Below are 24,195 nucleotides of genomic sequence, written 5' to 3'. Positions count from 1 at the left end.
CTTGGTGGGCTGTGATTGATAGCTTCCACAAACACAACTGTCAACCATGCTTCATTCATCTTTTTCATGGTTCAGTAACTCTGAAGTGCTCTGACCACAACATCAACCACTTCAAAGAGAGTTAAGTGCTGTCAGTTTCCAGCTGCACACTTCAAAATCACACAGGCTTTGTGATGTCAGGCGGAGTGGCCAGTTGCGGGACCTCGCTATTGGGCCGCCCGCATATATAGACAGCCCGATAGCAGGAGTCCCTCGGGGGTCCCTCGTAATCCTTGTCATGCATTAATTTGCATGGCGAAGGATAGTGAATTGCTGGTGAGGTAATAATGGGGAACACAGATGGCGGAGGCACTGAACCAATATTTTGCCTCTGTCTTCACGGTAGAAGATAATAAATTTTTTCCAAGAACTGCAGTCAATGCAGAGGAGCTTAGTACAATGACCATCATGAGGAAGAAGGTATTGCAAATATTAATGGGACTAAAGGCAGATAAGTCTCTGGGACCTGATGGCCTGTACCCTAGGGTACCAAAGGAGGTGGCAGTTGAGATGGTGGGTGCATTGGTTATGATATTTCAAAATTCCTTGGGTTCTGGAAAGAACCCGGTGGATTAGAAACACGCTAATGTAACTCCCCTATTCAAAAAGGGAGAGAGGCAAAAAGTAGGAAGCTATAGACTGGCTAGCGTGACCTCTGTGGTGATAAGTTGCTGGAATCAATCATTAAGGAGGAGATGACTGAACATTTGGAAAGACATAGCTCAATCCACCATTGTCAGCATGGTTTTATTGAAGGATAAGTCATGCTTGACAAACTTGCTTCAGTTCTTTGAAGACGTAACCAGCAAGGTCAATAATGGGGAACCTGTGGATGTGGTTTATCTAGACTTCCAGAAGGTGTTTGACAAGGTGCCACATAAAAGATTGATCCAGAAGGTGAGATCGCAGGGAATTAGGGGTAGAGTACTAGATTCGGATGAGGATTGGCTCACTAACAGAAAGCAGAGGGTCGGGTTAAATGGGTCCTTCTCTGGCTGCTGAACTGTAACTAGTGGGGTGTTGCAGGGTTCCGTCCTCGGACCTTAACTGTTTACAATCTATATAAATGATCTGCAAGCAGCGACAGAGTGTAACAAGGCAAAATCTGCGGATGATACTAAAATAGGTAGGAAAGCGGGCAGTGAAGAGGAGATACAGATTGTACAGATGGATATAGATAGCTCATATTGGCCCTAGTTCTCGACTCTCCCACATGAGGAAACATCCTCTCCATAACCCCTCTAACAAGACCCCTAAAATCTTATATTTTTCACTCAAGTCACCTCTTACTCTCTAATCCCCAGTGGATACAAGCCTAGTCTGTCCAGTCTTTCTTCATAAAATAACCTGCCTATTCCTGGTATTAGTTTAATATCCTGGAAATTTTGGTGCAAACTGACCGGTAAAATTGGTAGGGGAGCAAATGGAGTGAACTTCCCATTTGCCTGATGGGAAATTCTGCCCCCTAGTGTTCATAGCATAAATTTACGAGCAGAGATCCTCAGCTTGATGTATTGGTGAGGTCATCAGAACTTTGCCTATGATATACAGATCTATATTACTCTGTTACTTACTGACTGTCTGATAAGTTATTCAGTCATTTTGTTCAACAGATATTTTTATAATGATTGCGCTGCTGGGCAGCACGGTGGAGCAGTGGGTTAGCCCTGCTGCTTCACAGCGCCGAGGTCCCAGGTTCGATCCCAGCTCTGGATCACTGTCCGTGTGGAGTTTGCACATTCTCCCCGTGTCTGCGTGGGTCTCACCCCCACAACCCAAAGATGTGCAGGGTAGGTGGATTGGCCATGCTAAATTGTCCCTTAATTAGGAAAAAAATGAATTGATTACTTTAAATTTTTTCTTTTTTAAATGATTGCGCTGCTTCCTTTGGATGTCCAATGTTGTCTTTTTGACAGTTCAGGAGTCATTGGGAATTTGTCTGTAGCGGAAGATCGGTGGGTTACAAAGCTTTCAGGGTTTTCCCCTTCAAGTTTTGTTTTCAGAAAAATACGGTAATAATTATCACTATTGTGTGTCCAAGTCCCACTCCAGGACTTGAACCCAAAATCTTGGCTGACAGTCCAGTGCAGTGAGGCACTAAGGCAGTGCAGCACTGTTGGCGGTTCTGTCTTTCGGATAAGAAGATGTTTAATTGAGACCCCACCTGACCCTCATGTGAATGTAAAAGATCCCATTGCACTATTTCAAAGAGGAGCAGTGGATTTATCTCACGTGTTCTGGCCAATATCTATCCCTCAACCAACATAATTGCAAAGAGATAAGTCGGCTGTTATTCTGTTTGTGGGATTTTTGATGTGTGCAATTTGGCTGTCATGCTTACTACATTCTAGCAGTAACTACAAATCAAAAGTACTTAATTGTCTGTAAACCGATGTCTGGAGGTTGTGAAAGGCACACTGCAAATGCAGATCCTCCTTTTTTCAACAAAGCCTATTTGGAGTATTCCCAATTGAAGTTGCGATGCACATGGTGAATATATAATTGCATTGCTGAATCAGAAATCAAGAACTGATGACCAAAATAAAGGTGAATGTGGATCTTTATTTTGGCCTGGATAACATGGTTACAAATTGGGGTGGGGCAGGAACGTGGACTTGATGTAAAAGTTCAACCATGATCTTATTAAATGGAGGAGCGGGCTTGAGTGGCCACACACTCTACTCCTGCTCCTATTTCTCCTGTGTTTAAATGCTGTGAGTAGAATGATCTTGACAGTATTGTAACTAACAGTTATAGCTGTGAGTTGACCACAATTTGTGTTCAATCTATACATAGTTCAGTTTTAAATGGACCCTTGACAATCAGGAAACAGACAGAACTGTATAATTTAGCATCCTTTTGGTCTTATGGCAGGATGTTGGTAGCAACCTACTTAAACGTAGTCCTATTACAAGTCATCGAACATCCTAACCTTTGCGACCTTAAATGCTGTTCACACTTTATAAATTAATTATGCGCTGAAGAAGAAGAATCTGAAATCCTTCAATTCTTGTCATATTCTAATAGGAAGCAGCTGCCTAAACCCTGCTTATATTCCTGATTGGAACACTTGTGATGTGCCATTTCTTCCTTATCTATCCTTAAAATGCCTGAGTTCGAACATCTGCGAATGCATGCAGTTTGCACTCAGCATTACATGATTGCTTGCCATTTCATTTCCTGGTCTTGTGAGAAGGAGAATATCCCGTCTTTTTACAAAACGCTATGGCAGGAGCCAAGTGAACTGAGTGGTTGAACAATAAATGCAGCAATTGGGTTGTGTTGATGCATTGCTACTGATACATTTTAATGAGGTTTTTGAAGCGCAAATAATAACAAACACATGGAATTAAAATCGTCACAGTCCCCAAGGTTGTTCTCCCCTTTCAACGAAGAGCTGGCTGGTGGTGATTTAACCTGAGGGTCACCAGAACTGAGCTGGTACAGGAATTGAAACCACGTTGTTGGTGTTGCTCCACATCATGAACCAGCCACCCAGCCAACTAAGCTAACCGAGTAAATACAGTCTCCACATGTCAGCATTCAACTTCAAATGTGTTTCCTTTAATAAATATCAAACTAAAAACTTTGATTTACTAAAGAGATTTAGTAGGGGCAGCAGGGGAAGCTTTCTTTTCAACCTGAGGTGTATGAGATATTGGAATGCATTATCAAAGTGAGTGACTGAAGCATTTTAAGAACTGGTTAGATTGGTGGTTGGAGAAACATGAGGTAAAGGGATGTATACAAACATGCCTGTCACATAGCATCAGGATTATTGCCAATATGGAGTATACACTAACACATACTGGCTGGGCGGAATGGCCTTTTGTAATTTCTGTATTCCATATGAGTGGGCTGATTACTGATTCGCCAAAGTCTGCCTGGCCAGGTCTAAGAACTCTAACTCACAGACCCGGTCCTCAGACTCACAGGCCCGCAGACCCCGCAGCGTGGCACCGTGTCTGCCGACTCCGCCCCCCTCATCAGCCTCGTGCTATCCGTGGGAGCAGCCATCTTCCAGTCCTCACAGCACGTGCGATTCACGGGGGCCGCCATCTTGGCCATGCGGCCGGCCATGTGCGATCCATGGGGGGCGCCATCTTGGACACCATCTTCCTCGCCGCCCGCCACGCTCGACCCTCCCTCTCTCTTCACGAACCTCACCGCCGACTGCAAACCAGTTGCCACCAGAAGCAGGCGGCATAGCATACAGGACAGGACTTTTATCAGGTCCGAGGTCCTGCATCTCTTGCGGGAGGGAGTCATCAAGGCCAGCAATAGCCCCTGGAGAGTTCAGGTGGTGGTCGTCAAGACCGGGGAAAAGTTCTGGATGGTTGTTGATTACAGACAAACCAGAAACCGGGACACGCAACTCGATGCGTACCCCCTTCCCCGGATTGCAGATGTGGTAAACCAGATCGCACACTACCGGGTGTTCTCCACGGTGGATCTGAAGTCTGCATACCACCAGCTCCCAATCCACCCAGAGGGCCGCCACTACACGGCTTTTGAGGCAGACGGCCGCCTTTTCCACTTCCTCCGGGTCCCCTTTGGCATCACGAACAGGGTTTCGGTGTTCCAAAGAACAATGGACCGAATGGTGGACCAGTACAGGCTGCGGGCCACATTTCCGTACTTGGACAATGCCACCATCTGCGGCCATGATCAGCAAGACCACGACGCTTACCTCCACCGATTTCTCCAAACCACCCAAACCCTCAATCTCACATACAACAAGGAGAAATGCATTTTCCACACGACCAGACTAACCATCCTTGGCTATGTCGTAGAGAATGGGGTCCTAGGACCCAACCTTGACCGTATGCACCCCATCCTGCAACTCCCCCTCCCTCACTGCCCCAAGGCCCTGAAGAAGTGCCTCGGGTTCTTCTCATATTGTGCCCAGTGGGTCCCCAATTATGCGGACAAAGCCCGCCCACTAATCAAGGCCACCATCTTTCCACTGGCAACTGAGGCCCGCCAGGCCTTCAGCTGCATCAAGGGGGACATCGCCAAAGCCACGATGCACGCGGTGGACGAGTCCATCCCCTTCCACGTGGAGAGCGACGCATCAGAGGTCGCTCTCGCCGCTACCCTCAATCAAGCAGGCAGACCAGTAGCGTTTTTCTCACGCACCCTCACCACCTCTGAAATTCGACACTCCTCGGTCGAAAAAGAAGCCCAAGCCATCGTGGAAGCCGTACGGCACTGGAGGCACTACCTCGCTGGTAGGAGGTTTACCCTTGTCACCGACCAACGATCAGTAGCCTTCATGTTCGACAATACGCAGCGGGGCAAAATCAAGAACGATAAGATCTTGAGGTGGAGGATCAAACTCTCCACCTACAACTATGATATAGTATATCGTCTTGGGAAGCTCAACGAGCCCCCAGATGCGCCCGTGGCACATGCGCCAGCGCGCAATGTAACCGACTACAGGCTATCCATGATGACCTCTGCCACCCAGGGGTCACCCGCTTATCCACTATATCAAGGCCCGCAACCTGCCTTACTCCACCGAAGAGGTCAGAGCCATGACCAGGGACTGCCAGATCTGTGTGGAGTGTAAACTGCACTTCTATCGACCAGATAAGGCCCACCTTTTAAAGGCATCCCGGACCTTTGAGCGCCTCAGTATCGATTTCAAAGGGCCCCTCCCCTCCAATAACCGCAATACATATTTCCTCAATATTATTGATGCGTTCTCCTGCTTCCCCTTTGCAATCCCTTGGCCCGATATGACCACGTCCACCGTCATTAAAGCCCTACATAGTGTCTTCACCCTGTTTGGTTTCCCCAATTATATCCACAGTGACCGGGGCTCAACGTTCATGAGCGACGAACTGCGTCAGTACCTGTTTGGCAAGGGCATCGCCTTGAGCAGGACTACCAGTTATAACCCCAGGGGAAACGGGCAGGTGGAGAGGGGGAATGCGACGGTCTGGAAGACCGTCCTACTGACCCTGCGGTCCAGGAATCTCCCAGTTTCTCACTGGCAGGAGGTCCTCCCTGAGGCGCTCCACTCTATTAGGTCCCTACTTTGCCCGGCCACAAACGAGACCCCTCATGACCGCCTATTTGTTTTCCTGAGGGGATCCACCTTCCGTCCTGGCTGAAGACACCGGGGCCCATCCTACTCAGAAAACACGTCAGTAGCCATAAGGCTGATCCTCTGGTAGAGAGGGTCCAGCTCCTACACTCAAACCCCCAGTACGCTTATATCGAACACCCCGATGGCCGACAGGATACGGTCTCCCTCCGGGACCTGGCGCCCGCCGGTTCCACCACCACTATCACCACCGCCGCCCCTCCACTATATCCCGCCCAACCTACCATGACCAGCCCCTATATGGCTCCTGCGCTCCCTCCCGCCCGCCATCCCGCCTTCACCGATCCACAGGAATTGAGCTCCAGAAGAGACGCTCCCAGAGTCCACGTCTGTGCCCGCACCGGCGCCCCCACCACCGATGCCAGCACGGGTGAGCTCGACACCCGGGCCAGCAGCAATGCCAGAGCTTCGGCGATCACAGTGCACGATCCGTGCGCCAGACTGGCTGAACTTATGAACCAGTCACCCCCGCCGGACTTCATTTTTTTTAACAGGGGGTGAATGTGGTGAATGTATTATACCAATAATCCACCACTGTATCAGTACCATGCTTTTGTTACTTCTGAGGGTTCAAAGTGTACTGCGTAAAATTGAATATGTTTCGTTTGATGCTTTAAAGTAATTAACATCTCACATATGTCATTTCGGAGGATGCGAAATATGAGGTAGTTTGGTGAGTATGCTGTAAGCATGCCTTTTTAAACAAAAAATTAAATCCTGCTAATTTAGAGCAGCAAAGGTTTGATTACCCTCTTGTCAACAGGGAGTTAACCTTCAGTATGGTGTTGTAAATGATATAATGATGCCATGTTCCTTCATTTGTGGGTCAACACAAGTTGATTCGAAGGTTGTGCGGACAGCATAACAAAACATTGGCATTTGCAGTGGAGACTTGGTGACACGGGTCCAAACAGTCGTCTTGGTAATACTCCCAGTTGAGCTGTTAGGGAACTTTTCTCTGAAGCCACATTGTTAATGTGAGGATACTTGAAGAAACTTTGAAAATAACAATGACAAGTGCTCCTTGGTTTAAAACGATTGGGGCGGGATTCTCTCAGCCCGGGGCCGGAGAATCCCCGCGACCGGCGCGAATCGCGCCACGCTGGCACGCAATTATCCGCAGAGCGGAGAATCGACGCCATTGGCGCCAGCATAGTTGGCGCGGCGCCGGTCAGGGGCCGCTCTACGCGGCTGGCCCGACAATTCTCGGCCCGGGATGGGCCGAGCGGCCGTCGTAAAAACGGCGAGTCCCGTCGGCGCCGTCCACACCTGCTCTCAGCTGGCGGGAACTCGGCGTGGAAAGGTCGGGGAGGGGGCGGCCTGTGGGTGGTAGGGGGAGTCCGACCCCGGGGGGGGCTCCGATATGGCTAGGCCCTTGATCGGGGCCCACTGATCGGCTGGCCGGCCTCTCTAGCTGGGAGCCTCCTTTCTTCCGCGCTGGCCCCTGTAACCCTGCGCCATGTTGCGTCGGGGCTGGCGCGCTGAAGGAAGCCACTGCGCATGCGCGTGTTGGCGCCGGTGCCACTGCGCATGCGCAGATCCAGCGGCGGCCATTTGACACTGGGATCAGCAGCTGGAGCAGCGTGAACCGCTCCAGTGCCGTGCTGGCCCTCTGGAGGGGCCAGAATTGCTGATCCTGAGGCCGTTTTGATGCTGTCGAGAAACGCGACGGCGTTTCCGACGGCGTCAACACTTAGCCTCAGGATCACAGAATCCTGCCCTTGATGTCTACTGTGTATTATATTAATATCCAATTTTATTGTACTGTCCTATGGGTTATATATATATGGAATAGCCATCACTACTTACAGGAAAGAAATAAAATTCTCCAAAGCTGCATTCTTCAGCATTACATGGGGTACTGGCATGCTTCCAAAAATGATTTCCTAACTGTACAATTTAAATAAACAGAGATTTGGTCCTGGAGCCTGGTTACATTTTGCATTACAATTAGAATTATTTTCTAGCCCTAGTTTTAAATGCTCTGTAAATCTTCGCCTCCTGTTTGGCTTTTGCACAAAATGTATTCTGCTCATTACTGAAGGGGGGGGGGGGCAGGTGACCTGTTCCCAGACCTTTGCTATTGTTGGATATTGAGCTGACTCCTCAGAGATGGTTTCTTTGTACTTCTTACATCACTGAAAATTGTGGTTAAAATTATAATGTCGGCGTTCGCCTCCACTGACTGTAAAAAATATGCTTGGCCATGCTTTATTTCCAACACCTAGCAAAGTAGTCAGTTGTGCATTGCCTTGGTATATTCTCTTGTCCGTACACAAAATGTCAGAGCTCTTTGTGTGATGAGTTTAGACAGCGTGACATTTGGTTTGGTTTCCAGCCAAGATTACCCAGTATTAATATTCTAAACCGTTGGAAAGAAAGATATTTGTTCTGATAAAAATCGTATCTGTCTGGGCAAGTAATCATTTGTATTGGATAGTGCAGCATGGAAAAGCTGTCTAATCCTTTTTAATAATGGCCAAATCTAGCAAACAAAGACTTGTTGCTATAGCAACAGAATATTGTTTCCTGAGGAGCAGTGTTGATAATGAACAAGTTAAATTTAAAGGTTTTTTTTCATGAACTGCAGAGACAGCACCTGTAATATTTGACATGTGCCCAGCAATTTATAGCCCACTTACTTCAGTAAATAGAGAATGCTATGTATCTTTATTTTGTACTCAAACAACCAACCAAGTTAAAACATTTTGTTTGCAACTACTGACAGGTCCCGCATCGCTTGTGTGTGCGAAACACTCAGACTGTACAACCCAGTCATGCTGCTTAAATCCATAAATCTAAAGACCCAAAGTATCACAGGTCAAAAAATACAATCAAAGTGAGATGAGCAGAAAAACAATTCCTATCCTTCCGAACTCAGATTGATTGGATTAGATTATTCAAGAGGATTAACAGACCGGGAGCTTCACCTACTTAAAAAATGAGTGTGCTGATTTCACAAATACGGTCCGTGGGGTCAGGCAAGGGTCATATTTCTCTCCATCGGCGGCATTTGGTTTTGAACTGAAATCTATGGTGTGTCATTCATGAACTACCATGTGCTTCGTACAGAGCACATTGTACTCCTACCTAATTCAGTGTTCTTCAGGGACAATGTAACCAGAGTTTTGTATGTAGGTGCACGCATCATTGGACAGTGAGTTTTGGTTTCGAACAAAAGCATTTCTGTTTCTGCTCCTTTGAAAAGTTACTCGCTCCTCTTTCGATCCCCATTCCCATGAAGACAGATAGTTCCATCTTGTACAATTGTGTTGTTTTGTGGTTTTAACAACACACAAAATATTTAGGAATGTTCCCCGCTGAGGCCCCGTGTCTACCCAAATGGGCGTTCAACAGTGTGGTGGTTCTTGGTGCTCAAAGCGCCGGCAAACATGTGGCTAAACGTGCTCACTACGGGACTCTGTTCCCATTCGGGTAGATCGCGCCCACGATCCGAATCCAGTCAAGCAGCTGTCCAACAGGTTAGGCTGCTGAATTTAATTAGGGTGGCAGTGGCCTTGACAGTGGTCTGGAATGCCGGGAGCAACCCCGTCCGCCTCAGCCGTTAATGGGAGCTCCGATCCAATTCTGCACTCATCAGGCAATTAACTGCCTGGTGCTGGGGATCCTATCCCTGTAAGTGTGGAGATCCTACCATCAAGAGCTGCTGGCCAATCCTTGCTGGGACTGCAGCCAGATGGGAGCAGCAACAGAAATGTCGCCCTAGAACTTAGATGAGTGGGTTCAGTGTGGCTGGAGCCAGGCTCCAGTGAGGAGGAAACTGTTGATGAGGGCATTAAGACATACTTTTCCAGGGATCACTCTACTCCAGCAGAGACCTAACCAGTGTTTTATAAAGATTTAGCTTAACTTCCTTGCTTTTGTACTCTATTCTTTTACTGATAGAGTCATGGTTCCCAGATCCATTTTTAAACAGACTTTTCAAATTGCCTCGTCACTATCCATGAGCAATATGTGTGTATCAACCCTTTTAACACTATACCGCCACCAGTCATCAGTTACCCCGCAGATTGCGGTCAGCGGCAGCTAAACGGAAGAGTGTTTTGGTGTCTTGTGGTATGGGAACACAAGCAATGACAGTGATCTGATTTTGATTTATTTATTGTCACGTGTTCCAAGGTACAGTACAGCAAAAAGTATTGTTCTGCGTACACTCCAGGCAGATCGCTCCAGACATGAATACGTAGAAAACACTACAAATGCACAATGTAAATACATAAACAAAAGACATCGGGAGCAGGATATAGGGCAGCACAGTAGCACAGTGGGTAGCACTGTTGCTTCACAGCGCAAGGGCCCCAGGTTCGATTCCCAGCTTGGGTCACTGTCTGTGTGGAGTCTTCATGTTCTCCCCGTGTCTGCGTGGGTTTCCTCCGGGAGCTCCGGTTTCCTCCCACAAGTCCCGAAAGATGTGCTTGTTAGGTGAATTGGACATTCTGAATTCTCCCTCTATGTACCCGAACAGGTGCCGGAGTGTGGCGACTAGGGCTTTTCACAGTAACTTCATTGCAGTGTTAATGTAAGCCTACTTGTGACAATAAAGATAAAGATTATTATATCATGCTACAACTGTAGAGAAAATGCGTGGAGAGATCAGTTCAGTCCATAAGAGGGCCACTCAGGTGTCTGGTAACAGCAGTGAAAAAGCTGTTTTTGAATCTATTGGTGTGTGTTCTCAAATTTTTGTATCTTCTGCCCGATGGAAGAAGTTGGAAGAGAGAATAACCCAGATGGGAGGGTTCTTTGATTATGCTGCCCGCTTTCCCAAGGCAGTGGGGGGTGTAGACAGTGTCAATAGATGGGAGGCGGGTTCGTGTGATGGACTGGGTGGTGTTCACGACTCTCTGCAGCTTGTTACGGTCTTGGGCCAAGCAGTTGCCATACCAGGCTGTGATACAGCCAAATAGGCTGCTTTCTAAGGTGCATGTGTAAAAATTGGGGAGTCATTGTGGACCTGCTGAATTTCTTTAGTTTCCTGAGGAGGTATAGGCGCTGTTGTGCTTTCTTGGTTGTAGCATCGATGTGGGTGGACCAGGACAGATTATTAGTGATGTTTACACCTAGGAACTTGAAGCTGTCAACCATCTCCACTTCGGCACCATTGATACAGACAGGGACGTAGACGACACTTCTCTGCCTTAAGCGATGACCAGCTCCTTTGTTTTGCTGACATTGAGGGAGAGATTGTTGTCATTGCACCATGCCACTAAGTTCTCTATCTACCTCCTGTACTGTGACTCGTTGTTTGAGATCCAACCCACTACGGTCGTGCCATCAGAAAACTTGCATATGGAGTTAGAGCCGAATTTTGCCACAGTCGTGTGTGTATAGGGAGTAAAAATAGTAGGGGCTAAGTACGCAGTCTTGCGGGCTCTGGTATTGAAGACTATCTTGGAGGTGGTATCGGTGCTTATCTTACTGATTGTGGTCTGTGGGTCAGGAAGTCCAGTTGCAGAGGGAGGAGTCGAGTCCGAGGTTTTGGAGTTTGGATATGAGTTTGGCTGGGATTATGGTGTTGAAGGCGGAGGAGCTTGGCTGGGATTATGGTGTTGAAGGCGGAGGGGCTTGGCTGGGATTATGGTGTTGAAGGCTGAGCTGTAGTAAATGAACTGGAGTCTGACGTCAGTGTCCTTGTTGTTGAGAAGCTCCAGGGATGGGTATGGGGCCAGGGAGATAGCATTTGCTGTGGACTGGTTGTGGCGGTAGGCGAATTGCAGTGGATCAAGGCAAGTTGAAAGGTTGGAGTTGATGTGTCTCATGATTAACTTCTCGAAGCACTTCGTAACAATAGATGTCAGGGCAACCGGGTGAGTTAGGGTTAAGGTACGCTGCTTGGTTCTTCTTTGACACTGGTATGATTGTGGTCTTCCTGATGCAGGTGGGAACCTTGGAACAGAGTAGGGAGAGGTTAAAGATGTTTGCAAACACATCCGCCAGCTGATCTGAGTGCATGATCGGGGACTCCGTTAGGATCCATTGCTTTCCGTGGATTCACTTTCAAGAAGGCCGATCTAACTTCTGAGGCTGTGATGGTAGGTATGGGTGTGTCCGAAGCTGCGGGGCAGGTGACAATGGTTTGTTGGCTTCCTGCTCAAAACGAGCAGAGAATTCAGTGAGTTCATTGGGGAGGGGTGCTCTGTTGCCAGAGATGCTACTCGGCTTTGCTTCGTAGCCCGTTATATTGTGTAAGCCTTGTCACAATCAATAAGAGATTGTGTCATCTTGGATGGCCTGTGGAGGTCGTACCTAGAGTTCTTGTATAGGTCAGGGTCACCTGTCGTGAACACCTCAGGCATGGCCTTCAGTAGGGAGTGGATCTCCCGGTTAAACCATGGTTTTCGGTTGGGGAATGCTTGTACTATCTTCTTTGGCACGCAGTCCTCGGCACACTTACTAATGAAGTCTGTAACGATAGTGGCATACTCATCTAGGTTGGCCACTGAATCATATTAAGAAACAGAATGATATTAGGATGATGTTAGGAAACAGAATCACCCATGTACAGGTGAGAAAGAGAACTGACACAACATGAGAGTGAGATAGTAGAATTCTGAGCATGAGGTGGGAGCGAACAGAATTCTGCACAGGACGGGCAGTGGCTGTGCAGTCAGTATTTTCCTCAGTATGGAAGTCTCATGGATGTATGAGTGGGACATTTCCACATTAACTAACATGCCAACGGTACCAGAATGATTGCTTTTCTGGCAGCAAATAAAAATTTGTGACCTGAAGCTGATTATTATTCTTCACTCTCATCAGGAGCAGGCACATTTCCACTGCAGAATCATAGAATGCTCAGGGCACTGGTTTATTTTTAATCTTGCTTTTCTCCATGTTGTGATGGTGCAATGGTTATATTTCAATGGATTAAACATTGTTGGTGCTTGTCCAGAGCCAATAGCTTGATATATCTGAAGGCATCACGGCACCAGTAGTTTACTTGCTAAGTGAAAGAAAGACAGTCTGGGCTCGCGCCTGTCATAATCTCAGTGCTGTTTCTGTGTCGTTAGCAGCAGATACCATTCGCGTCCCAAATCATTTTAAAACCAATCAAGTAAGTACTCTTGAAATGTAGTAGCCTTTTTTGCAGAAAGAAGAAATGCACCAGATGTTTAAATTTTGAATTGTACTTGAAAATGAATGTTTGTGTTGGACCAATCACTTGTGCAGTGGGTCTTTTAGTTTGAACTCTGAGAATGTTAGTTCACAGTGAAACAAAATCAGTATGTAACTCTGGAATAGTTTTAATGTGGATGCTTGTGATCACGTTTCTTTGGGTGATAACAATAAGGTTGTTCTGTCTATTCCTATGTAGAACTTCCATGTTTTCTTCTAAATGAAGACGACAAAAACATTGATGTCATTGAAGAATGATGTGCAATCCTCTGACCTTTAGGTCAACAGCTTGGAGCCCTTACTGACTCATTGCATTATTCATGAATAAATTCATATTAGTTTGGGATTGATTGCAGTGGGCTCTGTTGAATTGATGAACTCGCAGCATTTCTTGCTTTAGCATTTGGGATGCTTTACCTTTTGGGAGAGTGGCAAAAAGTCGTCAGTTCTTCACTCACGCACACAAACAGCGGGATTAAATTTTCAGCAAGTCTACACTGGGACCAGCTACACACTGGAGGAGCCACTGGACTAAGCACACTTTAGTCAATCCTCTGTGGTCTGGTGTTCAAGATGGGATGGAGTGAAAAAGCAACTGGGTGCTGATTCATATCATTCAAATTACAGCCAGGACAATGGGGTCAGAATAAAGAGCAGTGCACTGGAGCGCATGCATACTTGTCTTATCTAGGGACGGTGATCATGGCATTAATTTTTAAGCCTGCAATCACTTCTTCACGTAAAACAAAGAAATAAGAAACTTATGTAGAAGGATCATTTACATCCAAAACATTGGGTGGGGGTAATGGGGGTGGAAAAAAGAGTCCCAATTTGGGAGCATTTAGTGGAGTGTTTCCGGGTGCCAGCAGCACCTAGAACGACCCCACTAACAAACGAGACTCTTCCTTCTGGTCTTAGTGAGGAACATCCCGCCGAGGCTGCACTTACCTCATTTCCAGCACAGCTCGTCAGCTCAGGAAGAGACTGGGGTGTCATTTTTAAATGCCGCCCTGATCTTTCAACCACCCCCACTGTGGCTTCTGAGACTCCCCAATGCCCCAACGTACTTGTTAGGGGGTCCTGAAGCCTCCTTCGCCCCACATCATAATGGTAGGGCTCCCCAGGCCTGATTCCTGGAACAGGCAACCTGCCACCTGGGGACCCTGGCACTGCCAGCTTGGTACCCTGGCAGTACCCCTACCAGTTAGTAGCTAAGGTGTCTGGGTGGCAGCAGGAGTGTCAGGGTACCACACTGCCCAGAGCCTGACCACCTGGGGGCCTCCAATGACCTGGGAGACACCCCCAGATGCCGTTACATCTGGTCCACATTTGTGTGGAGCTGTGCTAAACGGTGACGTACCCAGGCGTGGGCGTATTTAAGTGAGCCTAACCGCTCACTTAAAGATGCAAATCTGGATCCCGTCCAAGGAGGGTGAGATCCAGATCGGGACATTTTCAAGGCACCCTGAGCGTCGCGTGAGATTTAACTTCCTCATCGCGTCCCGAGTCGGGTGCGACGAGGCCACACGATTGGGCCCATTAGCTCTAAATAAGAAACTTCATGTTCAAGCTTGGCGGTGTACGTTATCAATTGTGCTGTTTGAAGCTCAATGTGTGTGCCCCACCTATTTATCAGCCTACTTTGGAATGATTCTCTCAATCCCAATTGGATATACCCTCCAAATAACAAATACTGGGCAGAGAGGATCAAGCATTTTACCAACCAGTCTAATGAATACTGTCGTTCATTCAGCAACACACCACAAGGTTTGCTAGACGTTTCAAAATTATTTTAAAATTATTATGCTACACCTGTCAGCTGAAATGTAGCATTAGCACCAGCATATCTAGCTTGTGTTATGCTTTGTGTTGAACATCATTACCAGCTGGTGCAGACTTAAATATTTATCATTTTTTCAGGAATCTCGACTTCCTGATGCTTACAGCAAAGGTGCCAGATCCAAGGAACAAATTTAGAAATTACAAAATACAAAAGCTCATTAGAGCAATCAAACATTTGCTGCGTTTACTTATTTGGTTAATATTTTTTTCATTTATAAATTCTCCATTCCTCACCATCGAGTCGCACAGCTGGCGAGCTGCCTCACTGATTACTGACTTCCATCACAGGTGGCCTCTTGCTGTGCAGTGACCAACCAGCATCAGTAAATGAATGAATAATGCATTAAACACAACGGAGAAAAACAAATCACTCAAATAATCGCATTTAAAATGTAGTTTCCCACCCTTTCCACATAATACCAACCTACTGTTGATGAATTATTCCACTGAAGATTGATTCCTATGTTTAATCGAGGAAAATGAACAGCAAAATATGTGTTTGTCACTCTGGACGGAGGACTTAATGAACTTCAGTCTTAGTCTCTCTGTCCTGTTTTCAGTCATTCCTGCTGGTCTACCACTGAGCCTAAAACTAAATTTGATGAATGCTCTGTTGCATTAGTGATGAAGTCATTTGACATGCTCCGAGAAATTTATTCCTGTGCGTTAGACCCTTGCTTATCTTTAAATCATGACATTGATTATGTTGACTTGCATCGTTTGAAAGTGCCTGTGTGTGTGAGGTGCTGGAAAGTAAATTTCATCATAGTGGATATTCATAATTGAAATGATTGCAAAACTCTCACAACTGTGGTTAAAAATGCACTGGCCGGTTTAGCACAGGGCAAAAGAGCTGGCTTTTAAAGCAGACTAAGGCAGGCCAGCAGCACGGTTCAATTCCCGTACCAGCCTCCCCGAACAGGCGCCGGAATGTGGCGACTAGGGGCTTTTCACAGTAACTTCATTTGAAGCCTACTTGTGACAATGGACGATTTTCATTTCATTCATTTTCATTATGGGCCTCCCTTCAGCAGTAGCCAAATGCCTTTGTTCACCTCTCTGATGGCTACTGCCCAAAGAAATATCAGCTTTTCTAAAAAGTTTTACTAATTAGTAATTGGTGAGAATTTATCATCCGACTCTCAGCAATGGTGGTGGTAGATCAAGAAATAATGAACAAATGACAATTAGCAGCCCTGAGTACCACAGGCTTCAGAACTCATTGCTTTTAGCATCATCCGCATTTCCATCTGGCACTTGGTGCAATGTGGTTAAGTGCTGGACTAATAGAGCGGAGCTGTACCGTTTGTTGGCCAGTTAAGAGTTTCAGTCTGTGCTTGCAATTGCAAGCACAATGAATGGCAACTTAATTGTCACCCCAAATCTTTCATTTGCTAATTTTGTTGACCTTTGCACATTAGTTTTGTAGTGGTGATGCAGAAGTGCATAGTTTTCGTTCATGTAAAGGACCTTTAGAATTTGCCCACATTAATTGCAGCTGCTTTTGCTATGGCGCCAGCAAAAGCAAATTAAAGTGTTAAACGGTGCCAAAACACACTTACCTTGCAAACACACGGATATTCTCTTCTGCCAATGATTCTTTAATTACTGAAGCAAAACTAATACATGATTTGTATGTGTGATATTCCTCTACTTTTTTAAATAGTTTAAATTATTTCAAGAGTTTCAGAATATTTTTACCATGCATGGGTTTCACATCCAAGGATTCTACGAACTTGTCACATCATATGACGTGGCTCATAGAATCATAGATCACAGAAGGAGACCATTCATCTCATCTTGCCTGTGCCAGCTCTTTGAAAAGGATATGCAATTAGTCTCAGCACCTCCACTGTTTCCCTATAGCCCTGCAATTTTTCCTCTTTAAGCATTTATCCCGTTCCCTTTTAAAAGGTACTATCGAGTCTGCTTCCTCGCCCTTTCAGGCAGTGCATTCCAGCTCACAACAATTTGCTGTTTCCGGCCCCCTTCCCCCACCACAACCGTTGGTTCTTTAGCCAATTATTTTATCCTCTGGATATTCACCTTCCTATCGGTGGAAAATGTTTCTCCCTTTTTCTGCACTGCCTCGGTCGAGTTTCTCAGCCTATATTTCACACTCAAGCCTTTGGAGCAGGACTCAGCCCCACACCTTCTGCCTCTGAGATGAGCGCGTGACTGACTGAGCCGCTGCTGATGCAATGCTGCATTCCAATTCCAACTCTCTCCCCGCACCTAGTGGTGGACCAAGGCAGACTTAAGTCTCTTTCCATGGCTGGTAATTCCTGGAACAGGTCACTAGTCTGCCACCAGAGGCTTATAGCTTCAGGGTGTGCGACTCTGCAACAAGAGTCTCTCCTGTTTTTACTGCCAGTCATTGGCTTGTTTGGAAGGGTTTGCAGGTTGACATGCAACCTGTTTGGCCGCCTTATGAACGCACCTTCCTTGGCCATCAAGTCCTGGGGTGGTTAATACCCAGATCGTCTGACTCAGAGGCAAGAATGCTACCCACTGCACCACAAGATCTGTAATGCTGTATATCATACGACGGGGCGGCATGGTAGCACAGTGGTTAGCACTGTTGCTTCACAGCGCCAGACACCCGGGTTCGATTCCCGGCTTGGGTCACTGTCTGAGCGGAGTCTGCACGTTCTCCCCGTGTCTGCGTGGGTTTCCTCCGGGTGCTCCGGTTCCCTCCCACAATCCAAAGATGTGCGGTTTAGGTGGATTGGTCACGGTAAATTGCCCCAGAGCGTCCAAAAGGTAGGTGGGGTTGCTGGGTTACGGAGATAGGGTGAAGGTGTGGGCTTAGGTAGAGTGCTCTTTCAGGGGCCGGTGTAGACTCGATGGTCCGAATGGCCTCCTTCTGCACTGTAAATTCTTTGATTCTATAAATGCTGTTACTGCTGGTAATGCCACACCAGAGGATCTGCTGTATTTTAGTACGTGTTGCAGGAAAATTCACTAATCCCCCTCAGGATAGCTGATAAAGTTAATTAACCAAACATACATGTTCATTGAAATATATTCTCTGCAGCATTTTCTTCGTCTTCCCCCGGAGTGTTGACCATTTGAGAGTTGACAGAACAGCACCTGTGGCGGAGATGGTTTTTGGCCATCCAGACATGTCCAGTCCATTGAAGTTGATTTTCTCAGGTGTTTTGCCGAAATGTTTGTGAACCTAGATTCAAGAGGACACGTGTTTGGTTGAATATGGAGGATATGAAGACAAAGAAAAGACTTCAAAGACATTCTGAAGCCCTCCTTGAAGTGTGGCAACATTGACATTAATGACTGGGAGAGAGCTTGCTACCAACCAATTAGAATGGCAACAACTTGTCCATCAAGCTACATCAAGTATTGAGTCCCAACTGTTGAGCAGAGCGATGGCAGAGAAAGAAAGAAAAGGAACCAACTTCTGCACTCCGGGCTGCCTTGTGTGATTTCCTCCTGGATTACCTCACGCTCCTTGTGCCCAAAGATCTTCAGGTCGAACATTGGCCTGCTTGGTCACTTGTAGACAATAGCAGAAACTCCATCCTCGAGTTGAGGGACAGCTGGCGACAACAATTCAGTATACTCTTAATATCAAATAGGAAGACTTTTGATCGGTATTGAGATTGAATATGTGTGGAACCCCCTCCCTAACAGCACAGTGGGTGTACCTACGCTGCAAGGACTGTAGCAGTTCAAGAAGGCAACTCACCACCACCTTCTGACGGGCAACTCAGGGTGGGAATAAATGCTGGCCTAAATGCTGATTAGTAAGGTTGCGGATGACACAAAGGTCAGTGGAATTGCGGATAGTGATGAGGACTGTCAAAGGATATAGCAAGAGATAGATCGTTGGAGACTTGGGCGGAGAGATGACAGGTGGAGTTTGATCTGGACAAATGTGAGATAATGCATTTTGGAAGGTCTAATACAGGTGGGAAATATACAGTAAGGGGCAGAACCTTTCAGAGTATTAACAGGTGGAGAAGGTAGTGAAGAAGGCGTATGGCATGCTTGGCCTCATCAGCTTGGCATTGAGTGTAAAAATTGGCAAGTAATGTTGCAGCTTACAGAACCTTAGTTAGGCCACACTTGGAATATAGTGTCCAATTCTAGTCACCGCACTACCTGAAGGATGTGGAGGCTTTGGAGAGGGTACAGAAGAGGTTTACTAGGATGTTACCTGGTATGGAGGGCATTAGCTATGAGGAGAGATTGGATAAACGCGGTTTGTTCTAACTGGACCAACGAGGTTGAGGGGCGACCTGATAGAAGTCTACAAAATGATGAGAGTCATGGGCAGAATGGGTAGTCAGAAACTTTTTCCCAGGATAGAGGGGTCAATTAGGTTTAAGATGTGAGGAGCAAAGTTTAGAGATGTGTGAGGGAAGTTTTTACACAGAGGGTAGTGGGTGCCTGGAACTCGCTGCCAGAGGGGGTGGTGGAAGCAGGGACGATAGTGACGTTTAAGGCACATCTTGACAAATACATGAATAGGATGGGAATAGAGGGATACGGGCCCTGAAAGTGTAGCAGGGTTTAGGTTTGACGGGCAGCATGGTTGGCACAGGCTTGGAGGGCCGAAGGGCCTGTTCCTGTGCTGTACTTTTCCTTGTTCTTTGTTTAATGTGATGCCTACATCCTTTAAATGAATAAAAAATGTGTAGAAGTTGAATTAACACTTTGCAAATTAATTGTTATATAGTTTGCGAGTATGTACAATCTCAGTAAAACCTCAGCTGGAACAGTTCGATTCATCGGTTACCCCAAAATGCTTTCCCTTTCCTTGGGAACTTGCTTTTGAATTCTGGAAAGCCAATTCAAAGAAGTATGTTTCCACTTCATTAGGGTTAGGGTTAGCTCTTTGCAAGTGTTGGTCTCCTTCCGGACTATTTTGACATTGAAACCAATATAAAATGAATCATCATGCTTGGAGCCAAGCAGGAAAAGTCTTCAAATATCCCCATACATCAGTGATTGGGTTAGTTTGAGGAGTTTTCCCATACAAACAGAGTAATAAAATTTGTGAAGTACTGTGTTGTTTATGAGGTATTTTTGTTCTTAACCGTCTAACCATCATCTGTTATAGTGCAACGCTGCCATGTCAAGGCTGAAACAGCACTAACAGCCTGTAGTGACTTATAATATGGCAAATGTCAAAGGGAAAAGATATGTTTCTGGGATTTATTGCCCCCCTGAGATTAATTTTCTCCAGTGGGGCATTCCATTTTATCATTGGAGGAATAGCTATTATGTGAATTGTGTGGTACACTACAAAGAAAATTGAGAGAGTGCATCTGTATTTTTTTGTTTTAAAGACGTGTGACTGAAAGATTCTCCTGCTTCTGTTTTGTTCCGGGTCAAGTTCCTGAAAATCCCCCAAAATTAGCATTTTTAAACTTGTAAGGGTTTGCATTTTAGTATTCAGACGAAAGAGGATGGTGATTCCTCACTATTTGCAGATCCCTGTGCCTCTTCCTCTGACGCTCTTCTCTCCTGCCTTTCCCAATCAATTCCACGCAGTTTTCTTCAACTGAAGTCAGGTTTAGGTCCAGTTTATCTTGCCTCAGGCAGAATGGGCTCTTGAGCTGTGTGAGATCATCCTGAGCTGGCTTATTGAGGATGAATGAATGTGTCATTGTTACTGATGATCTTGTTGCAAGGCAGAATCGTTGTTTGTGAGTGGTGGCTACAAATTGAAGTCCTCCTATGCCACATCAGAGGGCGATGCAGTATTGGATTACTCGGTTCCAACAGTAACGTTACTGCAGTGTTAATGTAAGTCTACTTGTGACACTAAAGATTATGATTATTTTTGTTTGCCGAATTGATTTTTCATGGCTGGACTGATGTTTTTGTTAGCCAACATGACTTTTTCAAAAGTTGTTTGAGTCGCCACAGTCCCAGATGACCACAGGCTGCTTTCCCCTTTGAGAACGAGAGCTGACTGGTGGGGATTTAACCTGAGGATCACCGCACCTCAGGCGAGGGGAAAGGCTGAGAAGGCGGGGCCTTCATGAATAACCTCAGCCAGTGCGGGAATTGAACTCACACTCTTGGCCTTGTTGTGCATCCCAAATCAGCTGTCCAGCCAACTGAGCTAAAAGTTGTAGAATAGTCATGTTGTTTACCCCACATTCGTTACTGATTTCATTTCCTCCCATGTCAATCTTGTTACAAGCACTTCCAAGATGATTTATTTTCATTTTTGACAATTAAATGCAAACAATGCACAACCTTACCAACACCATGGAAAAAACTGTAGATGTAGATGAACAATACACATATTTTTTAAATGTAGGAATGTGGAGGGACTGTGTGCCCTCTTTTCACCACTGTTTTATTTGATTTTGGGATGTAGGTTTCACGGGCAAGGACAGAATTTGGCACCCATCCCAAATTGCCCCTTGAGAAGGTGCTGGTGGGTCACCCACTTCAACGGCTGCAGTCCATGAGGTGCAGGTACACCCTCTGTGCTGCTAGGGAGTAGAGTTGCAGGATCTTGCCCCAGTGACAGCAAAGGAAAGGTGATGTAGCCCCAAGCCAGCATGGTGAGTGGCTTGGAGGGAACAATGCGTGTCAGTCAGGACACTGTGTGGCCCCGCTGTGTGTCAGTATGAGCACTGTGTGGCCCCGCTGTGTGTCAGTATGGACACTGTGTGGCCCCGCTGTGTGTCAGTATGGACACTGTGTGGCCCCGCTGTGTGTCAGTCGGGACACTGTGTCCCCCCGCTGTGAGTCAGTATTGGCACTGTGAGGCCCTGCTGTGTGTCAGTATGGACACTGTGTGGCCCCGCTGTGTGTCAGTCGGGACACTGTGTGGCCCCGCTGTGTGTCAGTATGGACACTGTGTGGGCCCGCTGTGTGTCAGTATGGACACTGTCCCCCCCCGCTGTGTGTCAGTATTGGCACTGTGAGGCCCTGCTGTGTGTCAGTATGGACACTGTGTGGCCCCGCTGTGTGTCAGTCGGGACACTGTGTGGCCCCGCTGTGTGTCAGTATGGACACTGTGTGGCCCCGCTGTGTGTCAGTATGGGCACTTTGTGGGCCCGCTGTGTGTCAGTATGGACATTGTGTGGCCCCGCTGTGTGTCAGTATTGACACTGTGAGGCCCTGCTGTGTGTCAGTATGGACACTGTGTGGCCCCGCTGTGTGTCAGTATTGACACTGTGAGGCCCTGCTGTGTGTCAGTATGGACACTGTGTGGCCCCGCTGTGTGTCAGCCGGGACACTGTGAGGCCCTGCTGTGTGTCAGTATGGACACTGTGTGGCCCCGCTGTGTGTCAGTCGGGACACTGTGTGGCCCCGCTGTGTGTCAGTCGGGACACTGTGTGGCCCCGCTGTGTGTCAGTATGGACACTGTGTGGCCCCGCTGTGTGCCAGTATGGACACTGTGTGGCCCCGCTGTGTGTCAGTATGGACACTGTGTGGCCCCGCTGTGTGTCAGTCGGGACACTGTGTGGCCTCGCTGTGTGTCAGTATGGACACTGTGTGGCCCCGCTGTGTGTCAGTCGGGACACTGTGTGGCCCCGCTGTGTGTCAGTCGGGACACTGTGTGGCCCCGCTGTGTGTCAGTATTGGCACTGTGTGGCCCCGCTGTGTGTCAGTATGGACACTGTGTGGCCCCACTTTGTGTCTATCGGGACACTGTGTGGCCCCGCCCTGTGTCAGCATGGGCATTGTGTGGTCCCGCTGTGTGTGAGGCACTCTGTGGCACCTAGCTGTGTGTCAGTATGGAGCTGTGTGTCAGTATGGCACTGTCTGGCACTGAGCTGTGCCATCCAAGACAATCCTGCTTGCATTCCCACATTATGCGGAGTGGATGGATTCAGCTGTCTCGTATGTCGAAAAAAGTACTTGAAAGAGATTCAGTTCAGTGCTCTCTGATAACACATTGATGTTGTACTGCAGATGGTCTACCTGATTTGTCAGTCACACAGGGAAAGAGGAAATATGAAAAATCCTGTAACAGATGTTCCAGTGAGAATTGTGCATGAAGAGGCACTGTGAATAAGATGAGTGTATTATATACGAGGATAACTGTTCGGATATGATGACTGTGTAACTAGTGGTGGGTCTATTTTCAACTGACATGTTTATTATTTCTCAAGTCAAGGCAGGATAAAATAAATTTTGCCGACCCTTGACCAGGTTGCTGGATGAACTATATTGTGATATAGCGTTAAATGCAGACCAAGCAAAATCATTGATTTTCACCTGTAAAATCTGTAAAATATGGCGATATTTAGAAGAACTAATATCAATGATGTGAGAGTGACTGATTTAAAACAGTTGAAGAAGGAACAGTGTTGAACGAATAGATGACAAGAAACAAAATGGTGAATATAAAAAGTTGAGTAGATTTTTATAATAGAGGTCGCTTCACCATTGGGTATGAAGCCATGAGACAAATTAAATAGGGAGTTGACATTGTCTTCCAAGAGAATCTTACCATGACTGGATCCCCTACCATCACCATTTTCCAAAATTGTAGCTAGATCAGCCATATAAATATTGCCTCTACGAGGACAGGACAGAGGCTGGTAATTCTGTGGCATGTAACTCGCCTTCTGACCTCCGAAAGCACAAGTCAGGAGTGTGATGCAGTAATCCCCACTTGCTTGGATGAGTGCAGCTCCCACTATCCAGGGCAAAGCAGCTCTGCCGATTGGCACGCCCTCCAGCACCTTAAACATTCACTCCCTCTGCCACTGACACAGTGGCAACAGTGTGTACCATCTACAAAATGCACTGCAGCAACTCACTATGGCTCCTTCAACAGCACCTTCCAAACTCTTGAACTCTACTATCTAGAAGGACACGGGCAAAAGATGCATGGGAACGCCACCACCAGTAAAATTGCTTCCAAACTGCACACCATATTGACATGGAACTATATCCCCATTCCTTCATTGTTGCTGGGTCAAAATCCTTGAACTCCCTTCTTATTGAAAAAAACACGGGCTGCAGTGACTGAAAGGGTGGTTCATCACCACTCTCTCAAGCACATGTGCATTAAATAGTAGTCTTGAGCTGTAATGAAAAATGGACTGAAGGTAATGGAGCTGGAT

At 46.7% G+C, this 24,195-nt stretch overlaps 1 protein-coding gene across 1 annotated transcript in view; it reads left to right on the top strand.

The window, feature by feature from the left end:
- The window catches only part of nav2a (neuron navigator 2a), a 1,224,858-nt gene that overhangs the window by 285,502 nt on the left and 915,161 nt on the right, over nucleotides 1–24,195 (top strand). The window lies entirely within an intron of this gene.

Source organism: Scyliorhinus torazame, chromosome 10 (genome assembly GCF_047496885.1).
Source record: "Scyliorhinus torazame isolate Kashiwa2021f chromosome 10, sScyTor2.1, whole genome shotgun sequence".
Classification (NCBI taxonomy): domain Eukaryota; kingdom Metazoa; phylum Chordata; class Chondrichthyes; order Carcharhiniformes; family Scyliorhinidae; genus Scyliorhinus; species Scyliorhinus torazame.
Note: the sequence above shows the minus strand (reverse complement) of the source record. Positions and strands in the feature narration are given on the sequence as shown.